Source organism: Rattus norvegicus, chromosome 4 (genome assembly GCF_036323735.1).
Source record: "Rattus norvegicus strain BN/NHsdMcwi chromosome 4, GRCr8, whole genome shotgun sequence".
Classification (NCBI taxonomy): domain Eukaryota; kingdom Metazoa; phylum Chordata; class Mammalia; order Rodentia; family Muridae; genus Rattus; species Rattus norvegicus.
This window is the reverse complement of record NC_086022.1, coordinates 165806554-165831038: the sequence shown is the minus strand read 5'-3', so window position 1 is coordinate 165831038 and position 24485 is coordinate 165806554. Positions and strand designations below refer to the sequence as shown.

At 36.9% G+C, this 24485-nt stretch overlaps 1 pseudogene across 1 annotated transcript; it reads left to right on the top strand.

Moving 5' to 3' along the window:
* Positions 1–881: 881 nt before the first annotated feature.
* Positions 882–23744, top strand: Ly49s4 (Ly49 stimulatory receptor 4; annotated as a pseudogene). The gene is made up of 7 exons (NR_172009.1): positions 882–963; positions 2643–2809; positions 4940–5020; positions 5887–6105; positions 7693–7835; positions 18088–18192; positions 23148–23744. The product of NR_172009.1 is annotated as a Ly49 stimulatory receptor 4, transcript variant 1, non-coding (transcript).
* The last annotated feature ends 741 nt before the right edge of the window (positions 23745–24485 follow it).

The following is a 24485-nucleotide window of genomic DNA, read 5'->3' as shown; positions in this document are numbered from 1 at the left end:
AGATATTCAGCATTAGAGGATTACCTATTTAATTTATGCCACATATAATTGATTAATTTTTACAAACGGCTTTAAAAATCTTGAGATCTATATTTATAAAATGCAGAACTTCTTTTTATTTATTAGAAAATATCTACCACAAACATGGTGTAAATTGGTGTAGTGGTATATAGCTATACTTCTAAGACAAAAATAGCACAGAGTTCTGCAAATGTGGAGTCAGCCTGTGCTACATAGTATAAGATACAACAGTTACTTTAAAACACTATCAACAAACAAACCAAAACCAAAACACCAGAACACATTATAACTCAGGGAATGAGTATATACTGAGCATGGTTATTTTCTTAGGTTTGATGTCCCAGCACCGTGAACAAAACAGCATTTAAGTAATTTCATGTGAAATGACAATGTTCACATGGAATATCTGTGTTTAAAAAGCTAGAAGAGTGTAAAGAAAGTCCTTACCAGTGGAAGCATGAGATCTTTGAAGGCATTCCTAATCCATACATTGACCTGCAATTTGCATAAATCAAAATCAAGAAGTAACTTTAAAATTAGTGACATAAGACAAAATTTCTGACAGCCCATTTGAAATCAAGGCACAGAACAGCTCCAGTCCCCATTTTTCCTATTCTTTTGCTAAGGACACTGGTTTTGTTCTCTCCTCAGTTTACATCTTCTCAGTCTTTCACTGTTAATTATTGACATGTATTTTGCAGCAGCACAGTATGTTGCTTCTTTGCTTTGCCCTCAGAGTCAGCTTTTATTAAACAATTTCCTCTTTTCGCTTTGGTCAAGAGGAGGGGCAGAAAGTTATGAGGTTGAGTATCACTCAGAGGAAAGTTAGTTTTGTCTTTCATCTGGAAGCCTCTTTGTGGATACACACCAGGGAAAGTCAAGGCTTTCTCTAATTGGGAGAAGAGTACGTTCCAACAGAATCATTTTGGGATAGAGACACAGGTAACAATACCTGCTTTTATTGTTTTCCTATCAGTGATCAAGAGAATTTTATGGCCTGACATGAAAATATGATTGATGAAGAAACCCTGCAGGTTGTGTTAGATCAAGTTAACTCTGGCAGCATGTGAAAACTGTTATTCTGCACTGATTATTTTCTTTCACACTAAGCTGTGAATTTTTTTGTGTGTGTGCTAAGAAGTTAAGATAGATGTATCTATGGAGTTCTTTACTCTTTAACTGTGTCAAATGTTCATATTTCATTCAAATGAAAATTATCACAGTAGGACCCATGTTAGATGGATCAGTTTGTAAATGTACTTGATAAATATCCTTGATCTAATACCTGAATTTGATCCCTGGAACTAACATGATTGTGGAGTGAGAGAATGCAGTTTTTAAAGTTGTCTTCTGGACTGATTATAATTGGCTCAGCCAGCTCCACCCTAGGGGCAATAACAAAAAATAATAATTTGGAAAGAGATTTGCTTAATGGAAGGATTCCTTTTTGGTCAAAAATATAACGGAACAGGTAAATCACCTCAGAAAACTTCATATATTAAAAGTAAGGGAAGAATGTTTTAATGTATGCCGTTCGTTAACTTTATTATGTACTGGATCACATCTCGGTGATTAAAGTAAGGGTAAGGTCAATACTTACTATTTACTAATACATTGATATGTATTATCAGATTGTATTTTTCATGGGCATTAGTTCATATATGCTGCATAGTGATGAAATTTATTTTCCAACATGCTCTTCTTGCCACATCATGTACGAGTGTATTATATGTGAAATGGTTGTGTAAATGGAATGCTCTGAGATTAAAACTTCATATTGTATCCTCTATGATTCTCTCTGTTGCTCTCACATCCATCCAGCTATGTCCCCTTTTTATTTTTCTTATTGCTGCAGTTACTAGGGGCAACATAAGATTTCTGAAGACTTTGAGCCAGGAGCCTCAGATGAGAGACAATATTTAGTTTTGTCTTTCTGGGTTTGGATTATACCACTCAGTAGGATCTTTTCTGGTTGAATCTATTCACCAGGTTCAAGCATAGAGAGGATTATGTACATTGTGCTAGATGGAGAAATTGTACATCTCAGCTGATTGTGGCTTCCATGAAGAGATAGTTACATGTCTTAGATCACCTGAAATATTAATTTTCAAATATACTTTGGGAAAGTAGTGTCTGGGAAACTCTGAGAGCCATATATAAATAAAAATACTGAAAGAATATTTCATATTTATTTGTTTGCAACAATGTGTAAATAATTTTAAAGCAACATTTTTATTTCTTGCTAATGGTTTTACTCATTTTTGTTTAGATAGTTTGTTTAAAAGTTTTGTTTTATTATAATGATTTTCAGTAGTACCAATTGTACCTAAGATTGTATGTGCTGAATATTTATAACAAAGTGTCTGCATCATATTTGACATGACTTAATAAATTTTTAATTCTGTACATATTTCTTAACAAAAATTTCTGTGAACATTAGAAATATAAACAAATTTAACAGAAATATGCAAAGGATTCTCACCTGTAGTGGAAATTGGGGTAATTCCATGTCAGGGTGTTTGGATCCTTAAGTAAATTATTCAGATCCTATCCTTTCCCAACACTATTTATCATCAAATCCAGGTACCGTAACAAAAATGGTCATTTCAACTTGTTTTTAGAAAAAACTCAAGGCCTGATTTTAACTGAAAACAGACTTCATACATCATTCCCAAAATGAGTAAGCAGGATGTTCCTTGCTCAACTGTGAGATTTAAAAAGTCTTCAGGGTTGTGGTATCAAGTGAGGCCTGAGGAGACTCAAAGGCCCAGGGAAACTGGCTGCAGAGGTAAGTGCTTTAAGTGTCTAAAATCCCTTGCTTTTTATGCATTTTAAACTTACAATAATTGAAAATACCTTACTGCCTTCGATCAAAAGCTATCACGTTCCATTTCATCTGGTCTTGGTTATGCACAAGTCAAGAAGTGAACTTTGAATGTTAGTTGGAGGGTAATTAAATAAAGAAGTTCTTAACACTAAATTTAAAAAATAAATCAATGAAGTTTTAAAAACCAAAAGGAGAGAATTATAAATTATTGCTATTCTTTGGTTTTTAGTCAGTTACAAAATAAGACATATGAGGAATGTAGAACAATGGGAATCAGCAAGAAAAAAATCTTGACAATCAAGAATAGAGAAGAAAGAAGAAAAAATGTGAATGTTTCAGTCCTTCTTAGAAGGGTGAACAAAATACTCACAGTAGGAAATACAGTGAGAAAAAGTGGACCAGGAAGTAAAGGACAAAATCATCCAGGGATTGCCCCAACAGGAAAACCATCCCATATGCATACACCAAACCCTGTCATTGTTGCTGATGCAAAGAAGTGCTTGCTGATAGGAGCCTGATATGAGTGTCTCTTGAGAGGGTCTGCCAGAGCCTTACTGATACAGCTGAGAATGCTTTTACCTAATTATCAAACTGGGCATGGGGACACCAATTAGGAGCTAGAGAAAGGACTGAGGAGCTGAAGGTGTTTGTAACCCCATAGGAAAAACAACAATATCAACCAATAAGACCACTCCAGAGCTCCCAGAGTCTAAACCACGAACCAAAGAATACATATAGAGGGACACATGGCTTCAGCTACATATGTAGCAGAGAATAGCATTGTCTGGCCTCAATAGGCTGAGAAGCCCTTGGTACTGTGAAGGCACATTTCCACAGAGTAGTTGAATGCCAGGGTGTAGAGCTAGGCATGGGTGACTGAGAGGGAGAGCATCCTCACAGAATGGGGCGCGGTAACGGGAAAAGGGGGAACATATGAATGAGACAACATTTGAAATTAAAATACATAAAAAAGACAATAAAAATAAGAATAGGAAAAGTTGTGAGAAACCATAAGGAGATTTTTTTTTAATTCAGTCTAGGCAAGAATATTCTGAAAACTTTAAAACTAATGGACAAACTAGAGTCTGAAAAAAGACTGAGTTTTCTAGAGAAAGAAAATCCTACAGAAATGAGGAGTATGTATTAAAAACAATATTTTTGTTCTCAAGGAAAGTGTTTTAATTGTCATAAATATCGCCAACATTTAATATAACAGGGAACAACAGTTGCCATCGGAAGATGAATTCTCCAAAGGGTAATAATGTTGCAGATGAAGGAACAGGGAATGAGAGGATTAGCAGGTGTGGGAATGAGTAAACCTTATTGTTAGTTCCTGAAATGTCAAAGAATAATTTAATTTATTAGTGAAAAAGCAGAAGTATCACTTTATTTTCTTCACTATTTTTCAGTTGTTCTATATGCACTGTCATGACTCTGTTCCTTGATGAGATACTTTCCTTCTTTGATGTTGTGGTAATCAGAAGCATGAGTTTCAGATTCTAAATATCATATATACAAAAAATATATAGTATTATATAGAAGAAACTCAAATTTACATGAAAAAGAAATAGTTGAACTATAGGACCTTTCAAAGATGGGGATTTATACAGATCAGGTCCAGACCAGCTGTGATTACCTACCAGTTCTCAAGAACATCCATCTTTCTTTCATTACTCTGTATCCTCAATTTTCTTTCCTGTGGACGCTATGCTCCACTTGGTATTCTTGGATTGCATTGCAACTATTCTTCAAATGCCTTCTCTAGAATGCATTTTTGTTCCTATAGAACTGGGTGAAGACACAGGTCTGTCACCCAACTACTTCTAGTCTGATTCAGAGGATTCACAATTCAACCAGAAATAAGTTCAGGATTTTGTGAACCTTCACACATGTAGGATTTCTTCAGTGGGTGTATTTTATGGAGAAATCTACAATTCTGGGAGCACATTTTCATTCAGTTTGTATCATCGACGACTTGTGCATAATTTCCCTTTTTTTTCTCTGCTAAACAGAATTTTAATTAGTATTGTGATGTGCGCTTTTAATGGTGTTGATTTTCTTGCTTTGTTTTGTTGACTTAAGTGTGTTCAGTCCCCTGGCAGCTCACTGTGATTGGTATTGGAATCCTCCTTTCCCTTCGACTGGTTGCTGTTGCAATGTTGCTGACAAACAGTAAGTAACTGAGATACATCTTAATTGAACTTCTGCCTAAAAATAGCTTTGGACAGGGATGATGCAGTTATACACTCTGTTGTCCTGCCTATAATCAGAGATGAGTGAGAATCAAGGACTTTAATAACTTTTCCTGACATTCTGCAGTGCTCTGTTCTCTTTCAATACTAATCTGTTATCTCTGGGGCAGTTAGCAGCTGCACTGCTCTTTCTTACTCTTGGACATGCTCCCCCTGAGGACTTGGTGATAGTCTACATTTCTGAACTAAAATGATTGTTAACTTTATGTAAACATTTTATGAGTTATAGCTGTGCAAATAATTGATGACCTTCTTTTCCGTTTTCTTCAATGTATTGAGATTATGGTTAAGTAAAAAGACTTCATTTGTACTGAGACATTAACAGTTAAACTTTATTATATTCCTTCATATTTACAGAGTATCACTTCTAGGCTGTGCTAAAACAAAGCTATGGAGGAGCATAGTTTACACACTTTATGTTTCAATAATCATCATCCCCTTACTTAACTTTTTTTAGTCGAATTTCCATGACATGTTAAGTATTCACGGAATATTTTACTTAGGTTTTTATTTGTCAAATCATGCTGTAAAGTATTAAGTAATTGGAACTTACCTCCACCATAATTTCCTTCAGCTTTATTATTTATTTTACAGTCAGCTTAAGTATAGAGAAAAATTTATGTATCTGTTTCAATAGTGAGTTAATAGAAGTGCTAATTTATAAATGTTAAATACCAATGAAAATAATGATGTGTTGTATGTCAACATGAAGTTTTTTCTCATATCTTAAATTTTAATACATATACTTTATGGACATTTATGCTGTTAAACCTGTGACCACTCTAGTTTTTCAGTACAGTAATGAAAACCATGAACTACAGAAAACTCAAAACCGTCACCATAACTGCAGCACCATGGAAAAGGACATCAAATTAAAGGAAGAAATACTGAGAACTATGTCTGCAGAGAGTGTTCACTACAATGCTCTTCTGGACTTAATCAACAGAGAACAGAACAGATGGTACAAGAAAACTAAGACTGTTTTAGCTTCCCCTCAGCGCACAGGTATGTAGCAGGGGAGGACCAAGAATGCAGAATTGCATTATCATCTATTGTTTTTTTTATAGAAGGTTTGAAGGCCAAATTTCAGCTTAAGATTCTGGTGATCTCTGGGTTAATCATTTGAGGGTTCCTTATTTACATAATGTCTTGGAAACACAGAAAACCCTGTCCGGGTTAGGAGAACATTATAGTTTCTATATTTGGTACACTTCTAGCTCCCTGAGGATGGAATCACAAATCGGTAATCCTTATAATTTTTTTCGTCCCAGGGACAGTCTGAGAGGCCCACTTTGTTGCTGATATAACACAGAATTTCTTTTTTTCCCTTTACCAGCTTCACAAACATAAGTCCTCTGCCCATTCCCCTCCCCATCTACTTCTGCTTCCTTCAGCCTGAGATTCCCCTACACTGGTGATCCAGCCTTGGCACAACAAAGGGCATCTCCTCCCATTGGTGCTTAACAAGACTGTCCTGTGTTATACATGCAGCTGCATACTTGGGTCAGTCCACATATAGTCTTTGGGTGGTGGTTTAGTCCCTTAGAACTCTGGTTGGTTGGCATTGTTGTTCTTATGGGGTTGCAAGCCCCTTAAGTTCCTTCAATGCTTTCTCTAATTCCTCCAATGGAGATCCATTTCTCAATTCAATGGGTTGCTGCTATCATTTGGTTCCTCATTTGACACGTTCACAGAAGTTTTTAATAGAGTACATTTATCAAGTATTCATTCTAAAATACTTAAAGATTTACATGGTCGCAGTTATAAAAATAATTGTGTGTGTGTGTGTGTGTGTGTGTGTGTGTGTGTGTGTGTGTTTCATCTGACTTGTCTTTTGAAAGTTGGCCTGTTTATAAGAAAGGGATCCTCCCTGCAGTAGACAGGGGCATTTAACCATGGTGTGCAGATATTGCACCAGGGTCATTGATGTATCAATGAAACTGGAAAGATAAAATTTTAAGTGTCACAAGAAAACTTTCTTAACCTTCATTGCTTCTGGTCATTCTTAACTGATACTGTTTGTCAATCATCATTAAATATTTTTTTCAAGATTTAGAGTTTATAAAGAGTACTTGTTTTTTATGTCATCATGCTGAAAGAGTAGGATGTGATGGTTCTCATTATGTAAAAACTAAGTATATCTAAAACTGGTATATTATAAAAATTGAGAGAGGAAAAAAAAACAGCTCTAGATCGTCTTTGAAGTATTTCAAACCCATGAATAATAACAGCCTCAAATTGGTAGTATTCTTCCTGTCTCTGTCTTTGAAGTCCTCAGGTTATAGACTTAATCATCATGCCCAGCTGTTTCATTCTTTTTAAAGGATAAGGAGGATTCTTTTGTATATACAGGCAACATTTTTTCTATTGACTCATCCATGATTGACACATAAAATGTCTCTTTATTTCTAATGGTTTAACAATGTTATATAGATCATGAGTGTGCATGGTTCTCTGGGCATTATGAAATCCCTGTTTCGAAGAACTGTGACATTTTACTTTTTTTTTTTTTTTACACAGCCTTCATAAATACATTGTTCTGATAACACAATCCAAGTAAACAATGTTTAACTATGTTCATTCTTTCTGTAGGCGGGTGTGATGAAATGCACTGGTTCTGCTATGGTATAAAATGTTATTATTTCACCATGGATATAAGGATATGGCGTGAATGTAAACAGACCTGTCAGAACTACAGCTTGTCCTTTCTGAAGATAGATGTTAAGGATGAACTGGTACTGTAGATAATTACTTGCCCCTTATTCTCTTATACTCTATTTCTTCCCCTGAATAATGAGATACTGAATCTTGAATTTTTAAAAAGTATACGGTTTTCCTGTAATTTGAATAAAACTGTGGGACTCAGGTATGTTAAGAGGAGACTTGTTACTACAAAGAAACTAGTGTCTTTCAATCTCCTCCTTTTCTTAGGAGTTTACAAGAGAGTGCCTCAAACAGCATGCCTTCCCCTCATGAATTTTAACCCTTTGGTATAGCACATCCTCTTGCTGTATGTCATTTTTCTCCTTGGTGTTCCAAATAAGCCACTGATGTTTATTGTTTTCTCTTCAGGACCTGGAAATGCATATGCCTGAGATGAGTAATCAGATAACAACAGGGACAGTAGTTGAGCTCTGGGTCTTTTTTCAAAATGAGATGCTATGAAAAAGAGGGAAATAATTGGTTGACTAGTTAGCCCCATGGTGATTTTCTTTACTGTGTAGTATTCTTACATTTTGTAAAATGGAGATCTAAGTTTAGAAATCATATTTTCCTAGATTCTGACTTTTTTAAATAATTGCTAATGAAATCCTTTCCAGTATGAAGAATATATTTTTCTAGAGAAATTATTGAAGCATCATCTTGAATCCTTTGTTATTAACAACACAGTATATTTATACAGGAATTTAATACATATTTAAATAACATCATAAAAGAATTTTTAATGAGAGACAATAGTGCATTTGACACACTTAACGTAACCAATTTTTAAATTATTATTATTATTATTATTATTAGTAGTAGTAGTAGTAGTAGTAGTAGTAGTTGTTGTTGTTGTTGTTGCTTTACTTTACTTATCCATATTATATCTTGTGCACTGAAAACCTCCTGGGCATCATCTACCACACTCCATTCTGCATCCCCATCCCCTTCTCCTCTGAGAGGGAGGTGGATTCCTAGTTATTACTCCATCCTGTCATACCAGGTCTCCCAGAAGCTAAGTGCATCCTCTTCCACTCAGTCCAGATAAGGAAGCCCAGGTAGAAGAACATTGCATATATATATATATATATATATATATATATATATATATATATATATATATATATATATATATATCTGCTTTTGGGATATCTCCCATCCAGTTCTTTGGGACCCAAATGATGACCAAAGTGCTCATATTCAGGGAAATCTAGTTACTCTGTGTATGCTCTTTGTTTGTTGGACCCCTAGGTTCCGGTTTAGTTACTCCTGTTGGTCTTCCTGTCAAGATTCTATAACCTTTTGGGGCCTACATTCTTCCATAATATTTCTGAAATTCCATCCATTGTTTGGCTATGGGCGTCTGCGTGTGTAGGTGTCAGCTACTGGGTGGAGCCCCCAAATTCTTGTCTGCAAGCATAAACAAGTACCACACATAGGGCTAGGGGGTTGCTGTTTTTACAATGGGGTGGGTCTCAAGTTGAGCCAATTATCAATTGGCTGTTCCCATCTGGGAAGTCTTTGCTCCATCCCCAATCTCTGCATGTCTTGTAGACAATATCAGTTTGGGGATGAAAATTTTGTGGACGGTTGGTGTCCGTTTTTATTCCCCAGGGTTACTACTTAGCCGAAGGAAGCAACCACATCCGGCTCCATATCCCCATAACAGTGAGTCACAGTTAAGGACACCCTTATTGATTCTTGTGCACCTTCCATATCAAAATTCTGCAGCATATTCTAGAAATGCCCCTAACCTTCTCATCAGTATTAATTGGCCACTAATTCTCATTGTAATCATGTCATCCCTACTACACATTATGAAACCAAATCCTGAATTTCCCATTCCCCTTCTTCCCCCCCCCATTTTTATTAACTTTGGTATTTCTTGTATACATTTTGATTGTTATTCCCTTTCCAGGTTTATGGGCCAACATCCCCCTAGCCCCCTTCCCCTTCTATATGGGTGATCCACTCCCCATCCTCCCCGCATTACTGCCATCACCCCAACAATCACGTTCACTCCAGGTTCGGTCTTAGCAGGACCAAGGGCTTCCCCTTCCACTGGTGCTCTTACTAGGCTTTTCATTGCTACCTATGAGGTTGGAGCCCAGGGTCAGTCCATGTATAGTCTTTGGGTAGTGGCTTAGTCCCTGGAAGCTCTGGTTGCTTGGCATTGTTGTTCATATGGGGTCTCGAGCCCCTTCAAGCTCTTCCACACCTTTTTCTGATTCCTTCAACGGGGGTCCCGTTCTCAGTTCAGTGGTTTGCTGCTGGCATTCACGAATGTATTTGCTGTATTCTGGCTGTGTTTCTCAGGAGATCTTACATCCAGTTCCTGTCAGCCTGCACTTCATTTCTTCCTCCCTCTTATCTAGTTTGGTGGCTGTATATGTATGGGTCACATGTGGGCCAGGCACTTAATGGGTGTTCCTTCAGCCTCTGTTCTAAATTTTGCCTCTCTATTTCCTTCCCAAGGATATTCTTGTTCCCCTTTTAAAGAGGGAGTGGATCATTCGCATTTTGGTCATCCTTCTTGAGTTTCATGTGTTCTGTGCATCTTGGGTAATTTGAGCATTTGGTCTAATATCCAATAATCGATGAGTGCATTCCATGGGTGTTTCTCTGTGATTGGTTTACCTCACTCAGGATGATATTTTCTAGTTCCATCCATTTGCCTATGAATTTCATAAAGTCATTTTTTGATAGCTGAGTAGTATTCCGTTGTGTAGATGTACCATATTTTCTTTATCCATTCCTCTGTTGAAGGGCATCTGGGTTCTTTCCAGTTTCTGACTATTATAAATAAGGCTGCTATGAACATACTGGAGCATGTGTCTTTGTTATATATTGGGTCATCTTTTCAGTATATGCCAAGAGAGGTATAGCTGTGTCCTCAGGTATTTCAATGTCCAATTTTCTAAGGAACATCAAAACTGACTTCCAGAATGATTGTTCTAGTCTGCAATCCCACCAACAATAGAGGAGTGTTCCTCTTTCTTCACATCTTCGCCAACATCTGCTGTCACCGGAGTTTTTGATTTTAGCCATTCCAATTGGTGTGACATAGAATCTCAGGGTTGTTTTGTTTTGCATTTCCCTTATGAGTAAAGATGTTGAACATTTCTTTAGGTGCTTCTCAGCCATTCGGCATTCCTCAGCTGTGAATTCTTTGTTTAGCTCTGAATCCCATTTGGAAATAGGGTTATTTGTCTCCCTGAGATCTAACTTCCTGAGTTCTTTGTATATTTTGGATATAAGCCATCTATCGGTTGTAGGATCGATAAAGAACTTTCCCCAATCTGTTGGTTGCCATTTTGTCCTAACAACAGTGTCGTTTGCCTTACAGAAGCCTTGTAGTTTAATGAGATCCCATTTTTCAATTCTTGATCTTAAAACATAAGCCATTGGTGTTTGGTTCAGGAGATTTTCTCCAGTTCCTATGTGTTCGAGATTCTTCCACACTTTTTCTTCTATTAGTTTGAGTGTATCTGCTTTGATGTGGAGGGTGATAAGAATGGATTGATCTGCATTCTTCTACATGCTGACTTCCAGTTGAACCAGCACCATTTGCTGAAAATGCTAACTTTTTTCCATTGGATGGTTTTGGCTCCTTTGTCAAAAATCAAGTGACCATAGGTGTGTGGATTCATTTCTGGGTATTCAATTCTATTCCACTCTCTATCTGTCTGTCTCTGTACCAATACCATTTGGTTTTTATTACTATTGCTCTGAAATACTGCTTGATTTCAGTGATAGTGATTCCCCCAGAAATCCTTGTATTGTTGAAGATAGTTTTAGCTATCCTGGGTTTTTTGTTATTCTAGATGAATTACAATTGTTCTGTCTAACTGTATGAAGAATTAGGTTGGAATTTTGATGGAGATTGAATTGAATCCATAGATCGCTTTTGGTAAAATGGTCCTTTTTACTATATTAATTCTGACAATCCATGAGCATGGAGATCTTTCCATCTTCTGAGATCTTCAGAAGCTTGAAGTTCTTATCATACAGATCTTTTTACTTGCTTGGTTAAAGTCACCTCGAGGTATCTTATATTATTTGGGACTTTTATGAAGGGTGTTGTTTCCATGAATTCTTTCTCGGCTTGTTTCCCTTTTGTGTAGAGTAAGGCTACTGATTTATTTGAATTAATTTTATACCCAGGCACTTTGCTGAAGGTGTTTATCATGTTTAGTACTTCTCTGGTTGAACTTTGGGGTCCCTTAAGTATACAATCATATCCTCTGCATACAGTGTATTTTGACTTCTTCCTTTCCAAACTGTGTCCCCTTGGTCTCCTTTTGTTGTCTGATTGCTCTGGCTAGCAATCTGAGAACTATATTGAATTAGTAGGGAGAAAGTTGGCAGCTGTGTCTAGTCCCTGATTTTAGTTGGATTACTCTCCAAGTTTCTTTTCATTTAGTTTAACATTAGCTACTGGTTTGCTGTATATGGCTTTTACTATGTTTAGGTATGGGTCTGGAATTCCTGTTCTTTCCAGGACTTTTATCATGAAAGGGTCTTGAATTTTGTCAAATGCTTTCTCAGCATCTAATGAAATGATCATGTTGTTTTTACCTTTCAGTATGTTTATACAGTGGATTTTGGTGATGGTTATCCATATATTAAACCATCCCTGCATCCCTGGAATGAAGCCTAATTGATCACGATGGATGATTGTTTTGATGTGATCTTGGATTAGGTTAGCAAGAATTTTATTGAATATCTTTGTGTCAATATTCCTAAGGGAAATTGGATTGAAGTTCTCTTTCTGTGTTTGGTCTTTGTGTGGTTTTGGTATAAGAGTAATTGTGGCTTTATTGAAGGAATTCAGTAGAGCTTCATCTGTTTCAATTTTGTGGAATAGTTTGGATTGTATTGGTCTGAGGTCTTCTATGAAGGTCTGATAGAATTCAGCACTGAACCCTGGGCTCTTTTTGCTTGGTAGATTTTAATGAGTGCTTCTATTTCTTTAGGAGTCATGGGGTGGTTTGAATGATTCATTCGTTCCTGATTTAACTTGGGTAACTTTTACCTGTCTAGGAAATTGTCCATTTCCTGAAGATTTTCAAGTTTTGTTGAATATAGGTTTTGGAGTAGGATCTGGTGATTTTTTGAATTTGCTCTGGGTCTGTTGTTATGTCTCCCATTTTATTTCTGATTCTGTTAATTTGGACACACTCCCTGTGTCCTCTGTTTAGTCTGGCTAAGGGTTTATCTACCTTGTTGATTTTCTCAAAGAACCAGCTTTTGGTTCTGTTGATACTTTGTATAGTCCTTTTTTGTTTCTACTTGGTTGATTTCAGCTCTGAGTTTGATTATTTCCTGCCTTCAACTCCTCCTGGGTGTGTTTGCTTCTTTTTGTTCCAGAGATTTTGGGTGTGATGTCAAGCTGATGATGTATGCTCTGTCCTGTTTCTTTCTGCAGGCACTCAGAGATATGAGTTTTCCTCTTAGCACAGCTTTCATTGTGTCCCATAAGTTTGGGTATGTTGTACTTTCATTTTCATTTAATTCTAAGAAGTCTTTAATTTCTTTATTTGTTTCTTCCTTGACCAGTTTATCATTGAGTAGAACATTGTTCAACTTCCATGTAATTTTGTGCATTCTTTCCTTATTTTTATTGAAGACGAGCTTTAGCCTAAAGTGGTCTGATAGGACACACAGGATTATTTCTACCTTTCTGTATCTGTTGAGGCCTGTTTTATGGCTGATTATATGGTCAAATTAGGAGAAAGTACCATGAGATGGTGGGAAGGTGTTTCCTTTTGCTTTAGGATATAATGTTCTATAAATATCTGTTAAACCCACTGCCCTTCTTATACCATTTCCCACCATGTTCCAATTCTCCATTTGTTTTCCATATCCATCCATTTCGTCTTCCAAGTGGCACTGAAGCATCCTTGCTTGTTCTGCTCTTTCTTTCCATCCTACTAAGGCCTGTGTAGTATAGCATGGGCACCTTGTATTTTATGGCTAATAACTACGTAGAAGTGAATTCATACCATGCCTGTCCTTTTGGGGGCTGGGTAAAATTATTCAGGATTATATTCTAAAGTTCCATCCATTTTCCTGAAAAAGTCATGATGTCTTTGATTTCATAGCTAAACTGTATTCAATAATACAGATGTACCATATTATTTATACATTCTTCAGTACATCTCAGCACTCTCCACCATCTGGCTCTTATGAATTCATTTCTATGAACATAGTGGAGCAACTGTCTTTTTGGAATGGTGCAGCATATTTTGGATATACGCCCAAGAGTGGTATAGCTGGGTATTATGATAGAACTATTGCCAGTTTTCTGAGAAAACACTAAATTGATTTCCAATGTGGTTGTACAAATATGCACCCTCACCAGCAATGAAGGAGTTTTCACCATGCTACACATCTTTGCCAACATATGCTATCACTTGAATTTTTTTGATATCAGTCATTCTGCTTGGGGTAAGATGGGATCTCAGAGTTGTTTTGATTTGTTCTTCCCCAATGGATAAGGGATTTCAACATTTATATAAGTGCTTCTTGGCTATTTGAGATTCATTTTTTGAGAATTCTCTGTTTACCTCAGACATAGAAAATACAATAGAAAAATTAATACTTCAAATAAAATGTTAAATCTAAAAAATTCCTTACACAAAAAAATCCGTGAAATCTGTGATACCATGAAGAGTTCTAAGCTCAGAATAATAGAAACAAAAGTCAAAGGGTCCCACCTCCAAGTCAGAATACTTCAGGAAAGTTAAAAATAAAACTTTTCCAAACTAAAGAAACAGTCACCTATATAAAGAGAAGCCTATAAACATAGAAGATGCTTTTATAACAGACATTAGACTGAGATTGAAAAGAAAACACTCTCACAGCATATTGATCAAAACAAAAATACTACAGAAATTTAAACAATATTAAATGCTCCAAGAGAAAATAGGCAGGTAACGGTCGAAAGCAGAATAATTAGAATTACACATGACTTCAGATATGATATGTGGAAATTTCTAAAACATCACAGATACCAATCTAGAAAACAATACCCAATAAAATTCTGAATCACCATAGATGGAGAAAACAAGATATTTCAAGACAAATCCAAGAAAATACTAAAAGAAAAATTCTAATCCTAGAGGGTATCTACATTCAAGAAATCACAGGAAATAATTAAACCCTTACCAGCAAAATCAAGGAAAGCACATAGAATACGCAAACACACACAGACACTCACACACACACACACACCAAACACACACACACATACACACACACACACACACAAACACATGCACCCAAACACACACACATTCACTAACTCCATCAACATAACTACATTTAAAACAACCCATATTTTAGAAATAAAATCAGTTCCTTAATTAAATATTATGCCACTCCAATGTCACATGTATGACACCCTAAATGATACCAAGTAACTCTCCTTCAACAGTTCTGTCACTTCTGCATCTGAAGTATGGAAAGTTGCTTTGTGTAGCATGGAGCTTCATGCACATTATTTCACACAGCACTTTTTATCTTTATGAAATTTCTTTGAAGACAGGCTATTACTTTCCATACAAACACCTGCAATATCCTTCTCTACAATTCAGGAATGGAATTTGAATAATGTTATAGGTCATCAGAAATTATTCAAAGATCTATGATTTTATTGAAGGGGAGGGTTATAGAAGGTGAGGCATGCAACTTCTAAATGGAAATCAGAAAAAACTCACAGGTCGTATCCTGTTTCAGAGTAATGTCAATGATTTCCCTCTAAGGTGAAAAACAAGATAGACTACTCATTCTAGTCATATATATTCAGTGTTGTACTAGAGAGTTTAGCTATAACAAGTAGGCAAGAAAAAGATATAATTATAACTATATTGGAAAATAATAGTTAATGTATTTCTATTTACAGTTGACATTTAATAGATTGAAAATCCAATGGAAGCTTCATTAAATTATTAAGCTAACACATGAGTTTAGTTGAGCATTTAGAAAAGAAGATCAATATAATGAGCATGTTATAATATATATGGACAATCAGACAATGAAATTAGGAAATTATTAAGAAAACAAGTTTATTTATAATATCCTCAAAAACCAAAACACATCAATGAATTTAACAAAAGACATGCAAGATTTATACAAAAATGTACATATGTAGATAATTGGAAGAAAATTTCTATGCCTACATTGTATGTTTTTTATATTGGTAATAGGTGATACTCATTAAAGAAATAGATTATTAATATAATCCATAAGTATATTTTTTGCACAAATTGACAAAAACTGAACAGCTTATGTCATGTGTTAGGTCCTTGCATCTTCTGTGTTCTGTTTTTGAACGGTTAGGGAAAAGAGTAGAACTTTGAGCATGACAATTTCATTATAGTGGCCTAGAGCTAACTCACTGTATTTTCAGTCACATTCCTTTGGCCAGAATACAGTCGTTCAGCCTCATCTAGCTAGCTTCACGGTAGAAAAAGAAAGCAAGTTTGCTGAACTGGTGGCCAGTCTCTGTTACCCAAGGTAATCAAGATTAAGGAGGAGAATTGGAGACTACAAGTACAGATTAAGGGAGCATGTAATTTGTGGTCAGTCTGAGAGATGACTTGGTTCTTTTCTTCCATTGTTAATGTTAAAACGTTGCCAGATTGGATGCACTGAAAGAAGCACATACCTGCTAGTGAATGAGCTGAGTCTCCATCAGTAATTCCTGGGGGATAGAAATAAAGGTGAGGATAGAGTGTAGCACATTAACTTCTTCCTTGTAGAAATGCAGGCCTCCTGCCCATATTGACATTCACAGGGTTTGGGACAAAAATGTGAGGAATACACTGCTATTTTTCCACTATTCTTTTTCCTTTTGGTTACCTTTATTTACTTATTTTTTTATAGTCCATTAATCATTATACACTCGGGGTTGTCCCTCCCATAGTTTTTCACCCCAATCCTCCTCCCTCTCTCTCCAAAAAGAGTCTGCCACCATTCTCCTGCCAGGCCAGGCCTACTCCTTGGGTTTGAAGTCTCATGGACTTTTGGTGCATCTTCCCCAAATGAGGCCAGACCAGTGAATCCTCTGATGTATATTAGTCTGGGGCTTTTTTACAAATTGGTGTATGCTGTGAGGTTGGTAGATTCGTTTCTGGGAGATCTAAGGGGTTCTGATTAATTGAGATTCCTGGTCAGCTATGGGGTTTCTCTCCTCCTCAGCTTCTTCCAGACATTCCCTAATTCAACGACAGGGTTCCTAGACTTCAATTAAATGGTTGGTGTAAGTGTCTCTGCCGGGCGATGGTTCAGGTCTCTTTGAGGCCAGCCATGCTAGACAATTGTCTGTATGCATACTATAGCATCAGTAATAATGTTAGGTCTTGGAGATCAAAATTTGGTCCTGTCACTGCACTGCCTTTCTCTCAGTCTCTTCTCCATTTTTGTTTCTAAAGTTCATTTAGAGAGGAATAATTCTGAGTCAGAATTTTTTTTTACTGAAGGATGGCAACCCCACCCCTCTATTGATGTTCTCCTCTATTTCTACCGGATGTGGACTCTATGACTTCCCTTTCCCCACTACTGGGCATTTCATCTAAGGTCTATCCCTCTGAGGCCTCAGAGCCTCCAACCTCTCATGTCTATAGCACTTTCTAGAGGGCTCCCCCACATTCCTACCCCAGAGGTTGCACACTTTCATTCATTATGCTACCCATAAATGTTTCTTGCCCATTCCCCCATACCTGACCATATTCTGTATTTTCTCCTCTTATGTAGTCTGACCAAGGTAACCTCCTACTTCTGCCTGCAGAGAATACGTTCTTACTCCTCCCAAGTGGAAATGAACCAGCCTTACTTGGGCCCCTCTATTTTTCAACCTTCTTGAGGACTGTGGATTGTATCTTGGTTATTCTGTACTTTTTTATCAAATATGCACTTATTGTTGAATACAGAGCATGTGATTTTTGTTTTTAATGGGCCTTAGGCAGGAAGATTGTGAGTTCAAGTGCAGGCTTGTATTCATAGTGAGACTTGGTCTATGAATCACAGTCACAAATCATGTCATAAGCAAAGTATCACAAGACAGCTGAAGTTTCTATTTGGAATACATATTGAAATGACATAGTTTTGATATGAATGCACTACTAGTAGGAAGTCCATTTAGAAAACGAACATGATGGGACTAAGCAGTGGAAGGACGGGACAGCAGAGGATGACAAAGGAGTGCTGGGAAATTGTGCTTGCTCTTCTCTCATCAAACAGAGAGGAATTTCATCCTGAGGTGTGTTGTTTCCTTAACAGAAGTTCCTTCAGGACCACATTATTCGTGACAATTACTGGATTGGATAATCATATAATAACAAAAAAAAAGGAATGGTCATGGATTGACAACAGCCCATTTAATCTGTGAGTTTCTGAACCGTTCATACTCTAACAGTGGTATGGCAATTGGGAGATTGCAAACGCTTTTCTCTCATTTCACATGACTTTCCTCATTTTCTATGGAGTTCATGGGGAAAGGCAAGTTGCATAAGGAAGTGTCTGAGTCAGTGTTTGACAGATAAGTTTTGTGTTCAAGGTACTGACCAAAAGATGCTTAATACATCTCAGGATTTTATCTTCCAAGATGCCCAAGGCAATAGCAAGTCAATAACTTGAGATTCTGTGAAGTGACTGAATGATCATGAGAGATACATTGAATGTGATTCTCTCACACATTTATTTGACATTTTTACTATTGTTTGCTTATATAATTTTGGTTACTTATAAATAAAAGAACATGTTCATATATGCTCACATATGGATGCCTACCTCGCATTTGAAGGTGTTGCGTTGAACAAATTTCACATTTTTAAATGTGTAATCTGGTAGAAAACAATTTACTGTTTAATTTATTAATTATATATATTTTTTCTTGAGTATTTTATATACAACGAATAATATATCAACATATCAACCTCTGCTCAAACTAAAAGCTCTGACTTGTGTCTCACTACCTCATGTCTTCATTATTAACTGTCCATAGGTGCATGATTGTAGCTGAACTACTAAAAAAAGGAAAGCCATCTGGGCTTCACGCTCAATAAAGAATTGATTCTCCTTCCCCAGAAACTGTTATCTAAGAATAGTGATTTAATAAGAAGATATAATAATCTTTGAAGAAATTTAATCTTGTCCAGAAGGCTGCATTTAAGAGAGCTTTTTCACTTCTCTGGTTATTTCCTTTTTATGTTCCTTTCCTTGCTATTTCCTGATTCTCGGTTGTTGTGTGGAGGTGAAGAAGTTGATGTAGATGTCTCTTTAAGGGGTGAGCACATAAGAACTTCTCCTAAGAACTTTGACAAATTTTGCCTCCGTGCATGCATTATGGGACAGACAGTCAGGTAATACAATTGAAAACCCATCAGTGAACACACATATATGGTCACTTGATCTTTAACACAGGACATAAAACCATTCATCATTTGTATCAAATGGTGCTGGTTCAATGGGAGGTTAGCATGTAGAAGAATGCAAATCCATCCATTCTTACCTCATTGTACAAAGCTCAAGTAGAAGTTGATCAAGAACTTCCACATGAAACCAGACACAGTAAAACTAAAAGATGAGTAAATGGTGAAGAGCTTCCAACACATGAGCACAGGGGAAATTTTCCTTAACAGAACACAAATGTCTCTCAAAGATCAACAATCAACAAATAGGACCTCATAAAACTGAGAAGGTTCTGCAAAGCAAAGGACACCGCAAAGAGTACAAAATAGCCACCAACAGATTGGGAAAAATCTTTAGCAGTCCTACAGCTGATACAGGCAAACATCCTATATATACAAAGAACTCAGGGAGATAGACATCACAGAATGGAAAGCCCTAAAAGGTGTTCAAAATCCTTAGTTATCAGGAAAATACAAATCAAAACAACACTGGGATTCACCTACACCAGTCAGAATGACTAAGATCAAGAACTCAAGTTACAGCATTTGCTGGTGAAGATGTGGAGAAAGAGGAACACTTCTCCATGATGTTGGGATTGCAAGCCTGTACAATCACTATGGAAACCATTCTGGTGGTACCTCAGAAAACTGGACATAGAACTGAGGACTCAGCCAATACAAATCCTGTACATATACCCAAAAGATTCTCCAATATATAACAAGGACACATGCTCTACTATGTTCATAGCAGCCTTATTTATAATAGTCAAAAGCTGGGAAGGACCCAGATGTCTCCTAACAGGGAAATTGACACAAAATGTGGTATATCTACACAAAGGATTACTAATCATCTTTAGCCCGTGGTGTTCTTATAGGTTGCATGGGATCATTTCTGTCTTTCTGTATCAGTTGAGGCCTGTTTTATGACCAATTACATGATCAATTTTGGAGAAAGTACCATGCAGTGGTGAGAAGAAAGTATATCCTTTTGTTTTAGGATAGAATGTTCTAAAAATATCTGTTAAATCCATTTGGTTCATGGTTTCTCTTAGTCTGTCTATGTCTCTGTTTAATTTCTGTTTTCATGGTCTGTCCATTGATGAGAATGGGGTGCTGAAATTTTCTACTATTATTGTGTGAGGTGCAATGTATGCCATGAGCTTTAGTAAAATTTCTTTTATGTATGTAAGTGCCCTAATATTTGGAGCATAGATATTTATATTGAGAGTTTATCTTGGTGGATTTTTTCCTTTAATGAATATGAAGCGTCCTTCCTTATCTTTTTTGAAGACTTTTTATTGAAAATCGATTTTATTCGATATTAGAATGGCTACTCCAGCTTGCTTCTTCAGACCATTTGCGTGGAAAGTTGTTTTCCAGTATTTCATTCTGAGGTAGTGTCTGTTCTTGTTTCTGAGGTGTGTTTCCTGTAGGCAGCAAAATTTTGGGTCCTCATTACGTATCCAGTGCCTTAATCTGTGTCTTTTTATTGGGGAATTGAGTCCATTGATGTTGAGAGATATTAAGGAATAGTGATTGTTGCTTCCTGTTATATTCATGTTTTGATGTGAGACTATGTTTGTGTCTTTGTCTTCTCTTTGTTTTGTTGCAAAACGATTAGTTTCTTGCTTTTTCTAGGGTGTAGCTTGCCACCTTGTGTTGGGATTTATCATTTATTATCCTTTGTAGGGCTGGATTTGTAGAAAGATATTGTGTAAATATGGTTTTGGCATGGAGTGCCTTGGCTTCTCCATCTATGTTAATTGAGAGTTTTGCTGGATACAGTAACCTGGGCTGGCATTTGTATTCTCTTAGGGTCTGTATGGCATTGGTCCAGGATCTTTGGCCTTTCATAATCTCTGGTGAGAAGTCTGGTGTAATTCTGATAGGTCTGCCTTTATACGTTACTTGACCTTTTCCCCTTACTGCTATTTATATTCTTTCTTTCTTTTGTGCATCTTGTGTTTTGACTATTATGTGACAGGAGGAGTTTATTTTCTGGTCCAATCTCTTTAAAGTTCTGTAGGCTTCTTGTATGTTTTCAGGCATCTCTTTCTTTAGTTTGGGAAGTTCTCTTCTATGATTTTTGTTGAAAATATTTACTAGTCCTTTGAGTTGGGAGTATTCACTCTTTTCTCTACCTATTATCCTTAGGCTTAATCTTCTCATTTTATCCTGGATTTCCTGTAAGTTTTTGGCCAGCACCTTTTCCTGTTTTACATTATGTTTGACAGTTGTGTCGATGGAATTTTCTGCTCCTAGATTCTCTCTTCTATGTCTTGCACTCTGTTGGTGATGATTGTATCTATGGCTCCTTGTCTCTTCCTTTGGTTTTCTATATCCAGGTTCGTCTCCCTTTGTGCTTTCTTTATTGCTTCTATTTCCATTTTTATTTCGTTCACCTGTTTGATAGTGTTTTCCTTTAATTCTTTCATGGATTTTTGCATTTCCTCTCTGTAGGCTTCTGGTTGTTTATTTGTGTTTTCGTGCATTTCTTTAAGAGAGTTCTTTATGTTTTTCTTGAAGTCCTGCAACATCAAGGTCAAATGTGATTTTAAATCTAGAACTTGGTTTTCTAGTGTGTTTAGATATTCAGTGTTTGCTTTGGTGGGAGAATTGGGCTCTGATAATGCCATATAGTCTTGGTTTTTCTTGCTTGGGTTCCTGCGCTTGCCTCTTGCCATCATGTTGTCTCTGGTTTTACCTTGTTCTGATAATTCTGACAGTGGTTATAACATCATATATGCCTGTGTGTCAGGAGTGCTGTAGACCTGCTTTCCTGTTTTCATTCCTCCAGTTATGGGAACAGAGTGTTCGGCTTTCAGTCCTGTAGTCATTCCTGTCTACTGGTCTTCAGCTGTTCTTGGGGCCATGTGTCCTGAGTCAACTTGGAGCAGAAAGTTGGTCTTACCTCTGGTCTTGGGCCTGGAGCCACTTCTCAGAGCTGGGTTTCAGCTCTCCATGAGGGAAGCAAGCAGAAGGGTCTGCCCCACCTTTGCTCAGGATCCTGTGCTCAGGGGGCCCAAATGGTGCTAGGCATTTTCCTCTAGAGTCAGAAATGTGGGCAGAGAATAGTTTCCTCTTGCTCCCAGACCTCTCTGCCCCTCTGAAGGTCTAGTTCTCCCTCTCAAGATATTTAGGTGCAGGGAGCTGTTTGACTGGGTCCCTTCAGATCCAGGCTGTGTTTGGAACACAGCATTGAGTGCCACTATCTTCCTGTTCCCAGAGGCACTATACAGTTTCTTATTGGTCCAGGGATGTGTGCAAGGGTGGGCAATAGTGGAGGTCTCTCGGGCGCTGCAGTCTAAGGAGTGCCCACCTGTCTGGGTGGTGAGTTCTCTCTCCCATGGTGTTTGGGAGCAGGGAGCTGTGGGCATGAAAAAGCAAGGTTTGTGCCCCAGCTAGAAAACGCATATTTCTTTTCACTCTGTCATCATGACACAAAATATCATGAAAAATAAACTCAGTTTAAAATTATTCCTTATTATTTCTGCAATGCTGAAAAATAATCTTCCTTGCGGCCCAAAATTTGTGGTATGGAAAGGGTAATGCATTGAGTCATGGTCAGAGACAGTTTCAATGTTAATTTTAATGTTTATGTCTTTTTTGTGTGGATTTATGTGCATGTGCATGCACACATCACAACACCTGAGTAATTCATTGACAGCAGAAAGGACTTAGGTCTCTTCTTTATTGTGCAGCATCTGAGGGATAAAAACCGATGGCCAGGTTTGGTGTCAACAGTCCCTATCAATTCAAGTCACTGGCCCAAGACCATCTTTTAGGGAAACTAAAAATATTTTAGTCATACACATGTAATTCCTTCCTTATTCTCTCCATTTTTGTCAATAAAATTTGTTGCAAAAATCATGCCATTCAACAATATCAACTTCAAATTTTAATAACTGACAACTTTTTTTTATTTTATAGTGATTTTGTGGCAAGGAATTCGCTACGAAAAACAGGATACTGTATGTATTTCAGTATGGCAGGTCTACATGATGATGACTGTGGTAAAAGATATCTCTGTATCTGTGAAAAGGGAATGGACAAAATCCCTGCCCCATTGTGCAGTGTGAAGGAAAGGTCACATTCTGCTGTGTGAATAGAGAGATGAGCTGCAAAGGGAAGAAGTCTTCTTAAATTTGGCATAAGAGCAGACACAGTATTCCCTCTTGGCACATGGAGTAGCTTGCATGTGGAGAATGGACTTCCTTTTTTCCAAGACCCAAACGATTCCCTCACATTGTCTCCTGAATGACACACAGAACCACATGGAGAACTCAATACATAATGCACACATCACATCTTCTTTAGGATATTTCTATAGCCCTTGGCTGATAGCACAATTAATGACTAATCTGCTGTTGTGGGTTTTCATATATTGGTTAGTTGCTATTTGGTTTTTTTTTTGATGTACAAAAAGTTAGCATTTTAAAATCCTTTTGAGACGAGGATCTGTGGAAGGGAGGGCTGGAGGGGGCGATGACCGGACTGTTAATAAATAAAATAATTTTGAAAACCTTATGATTGCTGTAAAATATAATTTCAGACTTCATAACTAGATGCCATGACTAGTTCAAGACACTCAGAGAAACTTATGTAGTCCACATTTGTTCTTAATTTCTCATTTTCTCCTTCTGGTCCATTTGTTGGGAAGTTGTAACCTCACAGATACAGTAAAATTTATTGAGGTCAGTTAGGTATGGTAGCTCAGACCTATAAACATTCTGTATACCTGAATGTGACAGCAGCCTAGGCTACATGTAAATTGGAACATCATTTGCTCTAGAATGAGACTTTGTCTCATGAAGCCCCATGATGACAGTAATAATGATATGGATGGTTTATAAATATTTTTCTAGGGATAAGCATTTTCCACGGTTTAGTACTATAATGATAATATCTATTATTGATCTATTAGTATGTTCTAATCCATGCTTTACATTCATATCTGTCCATTTTGTGGATGATGTTAGTATGTCCAAAGGGTCAGTGTCAGGCTATGCAATTGTTTGTAATGTCCTCAATATCTTCAGTTTCAAAATGCTTAATGATTTGCAATTTCTTTGTGATTTTAATCATGACATTTAAAAATATCAGGTCTTGAATTGGAGTATTTGCAGTAAGTCATTAGAAATAGTAGTTGTATCAAATAAGCAAATCTCTTCAACCACAGTTGTGCTAACTAGTTTTTTGTCCATTTGACACAAAATAGAAACATATAATAGGAGGGAACTCAGTTCTGAAGTGACTTAATAAGATCTG